Raw genomic sequence first — 5,259 nt, 5'->3', positions numbered from 1 at the left:
CGAAGGCTAGTAACTTTGGGAAATGTGCAGGACTTAATGGAAGGGTTTGCCGCGATGGGCTTCCCCAACTGCGGGGGGGCCATTGATGGGACACATCCCCATCTTAGTGTCTGCACACCTGGCGACTGAGTACATAAACCAAAAAGGGTACTTTTCAATGGTCCTGCAGAGGCTTGTGGATCACAGGGGTCGTTTCACAGACATCTATGTGGGGTGGTCTGGGAAGGTGCATGATGCTCATGTATTTCGTGATTCTGGGCTGTTCTCTAGTATGCAGGCGGGAACTTTCTTCCCCGACCAAAAAATTCAGATTGGGGGTGTGGAAATGCCCATAGTGATCCTGGGGGATCCTGCTTACCCATTGCTCCCTTGGCTAATGAAGCCATAAACCAGACACCTTGACAGTGACAAGGAGTGTTTTAATAAGAAGTTAAGCAGTTGCAGAATGGTCGTTGAATGTGCTTTTGGGCGTATAAAGGGCAGATGGAGGAGTCTCCTCACTAGGCTGGACATGAGTGAGAAGTATCTCCCTTCTGTGATATCTGCTTGCTGTGTTCTTCATAATGTGTGTGAAACCAAGGGGGAAAGGTTCCCCCAGGGTTAGGCTGTGGAGGCAGAAAGACTGGTCGCCAATTATGAGCAGCCACCTGCCAGCACTATGCTGAGAGCTAACCGCGGAGTGCTTTGCATTAGGGAGGCTTTGAAAACCAGGTTCTGCAATGAGATGCAAGAGTGATTTCTGTTCCTGTATGTTGTTTGCCTTTGATTATCCCCCAACCCCTCACCAACCCCCCACCCCTCTGCATGTTGCTTGCCTTTTATCATCCCCCCACCTTCCTCTATGTTTCTTGCCTTCAATGCAAGCCTGATTTCAGTTCCTGTATGTTATTTTCCTTTGACGATACCCGCACCCACCCCCCCACCGCCCTTCAGATCTGTGCCCGACAAATCCCTCATGAACAAGATTTTATTTAATAAAGAAACATTTTGGAAAGAAGCAAGCATTTATTTTTGAACAGTCATGTCTTGGGTAAAGGGGGGGGGGTTCCTTCACTGTCTCCAGGGGTAGGGTGGTAGCTTGCTGGCCAGCTGTCAGGGTGGCCACCGCAGCTTTCTGCTCCCCTCCACGGGGGTGGAGGAGAGCAGGTGCTGCATCCTGGCCAATCTCTTCCGAGACCTGTTTGGGGAATGGGATGGGGAGGGCAGCATTGGGACTCTGTCCACAATAAGACGCAGCAAGTCTGCCTGGTCCCGCATCAGTCTCAATATCTCCTGCGTGGTGCTGTGATCATGTTCCTGCATTTGGCCCATGTTCTTGGACAAGGTCAGCCTCCACGCTCTTTGCTCTGTCTCTGCAGCTGCCAAGGTGTTCATGAGCTCCGAAAACATGACATCTGTTTAGTTTTTTCCTTTTCCTAATCTTACACAGTCTGTCCGCAGCACTGCGTAATGGTCGGGCCACTGGCGAGGAGTCTACAGAATGAAAGAAAAATAACAAGATAGCCACAGCTAGCATAGTGAAGAACAACATACATATGTAACATTTTCAGATGATGCCTTGATAAAATGTAGCCACAGTTTGTATATTGAGGAAGAAAAAACATATGTATAAATTTACTTAATTATGCCTTGACAAAATATATCAAGTGACTTTCTCTCTGTGCTTGTATTTAAACGCCTTACAGAGAGTGACAGCGGTCGGCTGGGGGGGGGAGGGGTAATCTGCTTGCATTCCAAACCCACACAGAGAGGAACAGCGCGGGAGCATTTGGGGTTGGATATCTCTGCTTGCATTCCAAACTCTCACAGACAGGAACTGAGTAGGTGTGTGTGTGTGGGGGTAATCTCTCTGTTTGCATCCCAAACCCACACAGACAGGAACCATGGGGGGTGGGGGTAATCTGCTTGCATCCCAAACACACACAGACAGGGACTGAGTAGGGCGGGATCTCTGCTTTCATTCCAAACCCTTACAGAGAGGAACTGTGGACTGCACGGTGGGGTGGGGGAAGGCTACGCTTAAAACACATGAAGCTGGCTACCTTGAGTGCAGAGAAGAATCCTAACATGGATTGAAGAAACAGTCAGCCGTCCACTGAAAACATTTTCAAGGGATAGCCCATTACATACATTAAATTTCCAATGTGATATCAACTGATGATAAAAGCAGCTTTTCTCATCACATAAAAAACCTGATCCCAGGGTAACACCCAGTACAGTCACATAAGTGCCAGACATCCCCTACGTGCCCCCTCCCCCCCCCACCCACCCACCCACCCAATGCACAGGGACAGGAAAACTCACCAGATGTGCCTTCCCCGGGATCATTTGTGCTGTCCTGTGTGCTGGTTGACTGCTCTGGGGTCAAGATTAAGTTCTGGGTTTCTGGGAAAACGGACACTTCGCTCTCATGCTCCCTGCTTTCCACAGGTTCCTCCTCCTCCTCATCCTCAGACTCTTCCTCATTGTTCATGGACTGTGAACTACCGGAGGTATCGATGCTGCATGGAGGAATCGTGGTGGGATCGCCCCCCCCAGAATAGCATGCACCTCATCATAGAACCTGCATGTTTTGGGAGAGGAGCCAGAGCGGCTGTTAGCTTCCTTGGCTTTCTGATATGTCTGTTGAAGCTCCTTGATCTTGACTCGGCACTGCTGAGCGTCTCTCTTGTCTCTTCTCCAGCATGCCCTGGGATATCTTCCCAGAAATTTCCAAATTCCTTTTGCTGGCTCTGGGCTGAGCCAGAACTGACTCCTCACCCCACAGACCGATGAGGTCTAAGACCTCTGGTCGAGTCCATGCTGGAGCACGTTTGGGCTTTGCAGAAGCCATGCTGAGAATAATGGCAAACCTCTCTCCACGCTGGCAGCAAGCACAGGAAATGGAAATTCAAATCTTCCTGGGGTTTGAGGGGCGGGGACGTTACCTGCTAGTGTGACCACAGAGCAGCACAGTGGGACTGGCCAGAGTGGTGAAAATGGGGCATAATGGGATACATTCCGGAGGTCAATTAATTCGCATTAAGCTCCATTATGTTCACACTGACACTAATTCTAATTAATAAATTCGAATTAGGCGCTATGCCACTTTCAGAGGTGGTTTTATTAATTCGATTTTACAGGCACCTTAATTCGAATTAACAGTGGCGTCAGTGTAAACGCAGGAGTAATTAATTCGAATTAATGGACTTTAAATCGAACTAAGTCCCCAGTGTGAACCAGGCCTAAATCTCCCTTGCTGCAGATTTAAATTGATTACTTCTTGTCCTATCTTCAGTAGACATGGAGAACAATTGATCACCGTCCTCTTTAATAACAGCCCTTAACATGTTTAAAGACTGTTATCAGGTCCCCCTCAGCCTTCTTTTCTCAAGAGGAAACATACCACCTTTTTTTAACCTTTCCTCACAGGACAGGTTTTCTAAACCTTTTATCATACTTGTTGCTCTCCTTTGGTCCCATTTTTCTTAAAGTGTGGTGCCCAGAATTGGATACAGTACACCAGCTAAGGTCTCACCAGTGCCAAGTACAGTAGGACAATTACCTCCTGTGTCTTAAATATACCCCAGAATGATATTAGCCTTTTCACAACTGCATCACATTGTTGGCTCATCTTCAATTTGTGACTTGCTATAACCCCAGATCCCTTTCAGCAGAACTACTGCCTAGCCAGGTATTCCCCATTTTATATTTGTGCATTTGATTTTTCCTTCCTAACTGGAGTACTTTGTACTTGTCTGTATTGAATTTCATCTTGTTGATTTCAGACCAATTCTCCAGTTTGTCAAGGTCTAATCCCATTTTCCAAAATGGTTGCAACCCTTCTGAGTATGGTGTCATCCACAAATCTTATAAGCATACTCTCCATTCCATTGTCCAAATAATTAATGATAATATTGAATAGCGACAGATCCCTGCTGGGCCCGCTAGATGCATCCTCTCAGTCTGAGAGTGAGTAGATTGTTCTTTCTGGATGGTTAAACACAATGTAATGCTTCAATAATCACTTCAGTTAGAACAACTGTTTGGAAACATAGTATTCTTTTAATGATGTACCTCTTAATTGATTTATCTTTAGTAACCTGGTGAGGGGAGAACTAGGGTCTGCCATTCCTCATGAATGAAATCCACTTCTGCATTAAGCTAGAGTAATCCAGCTCTTTGTGGGAGGTGAAGTAGTGAAATCCACCTCCATACCCAAAGAGGGGGGATGCAGCGTAGCCCTCCTGTCCCCACAGGTTCAAGCCTACAGGTTGGAGCAGAACAGTTGCTGAATCCCTTTCACACTATTTGCCATGTGTTGGAGCAGCTAGAACCTCAAAACCTACTACAACCCTTCACATGTGCCTTTGTAGAACTGGTGTGGGGACCACTTCCATGGCATGCAGGAGATGTGGAGGTGCCTCTGAACTGCTATATTGTATCTAGTGTCCCCACAAAGACCCAATGAGAGGGTTGTGTGGTGAAGCAGACTTTCAGCTGGTTCCCTCCACTACCAATTAATTTCACTTTCTGAATCTATTGCAACTGCAGAGCTATTAATAGCTTTCTGTATGCTAAATTATTACCCAAGTTTCTTTTATATTGCTCTAATCCAGGGATCAAAATTTCAAATGAACTGGGCTAACCATGAGTCATAGTGGTGCTTTAGCCACTCTGGTCATTTTTTGTCTCTTTATTTTTATATTTTAACATCTTAAATGGGATTATTTCTTTTTAAACACTGAATGGACTGAAAGGTCAACTCTGCAACTGGTTTGTCTAAAGAGTTTCTACATTTTATATCTTTTTTGCTTCTTCTCCCTTTCATGCATTTCCTTATCTTTCTCCTTTTTCCTCTTATACTTTTGTTATTTTAAAGATAGTTAAAAACCTCATTCTGCCAGCTGCTATGCACCTTTCAATCCTATTCCATTCAATGGGACATGAAAGCACTCAGCACTTTGCTGGATGGGACTCTGTCTCCTGTAAAATGGATTAATGAACTATGGCCATCCTCAAAGTAGACTGCAGAACTATAGAAATATAAAGTTGTGAGGGAACTCAAGAGGTCACCTATTGTTAAAAACCTCCCTTGCTACAAACTAAGCCAATTACTTTGGGGGTGCATCAGAAAAAGATGGTGTTTAATATGCTGGTGGTCCTTGCTCAAGATTGCCTGTTAGCATCCTTGAATTCTGTGGCTGGCTGTAATTTCTGCATTAAAGCTGTTGCTATCAGAAATACAAATGGTGAGAAAATGTGATGCCAGTGTGCTAA

Source organism: Emydura macquarii, unplaced genomic scaffold (genome assembly GCF_026122565.2).
Source record: "Emydura macquarii macquarii isolate MOO-44397 ecotype Brisbane River unplaced genomic scaffold, CSIRO-AGI_Emac_v2 contig_3517, whole genome shotgun sequence".
Lineage (NCBI taxonomy): Eukaryota > Metazoa > Chordata > Testudines > Chelidae > Emydura > Emydura macquarii.
This window is presented reverse-complemented; position numbering follows the sequence as displayed.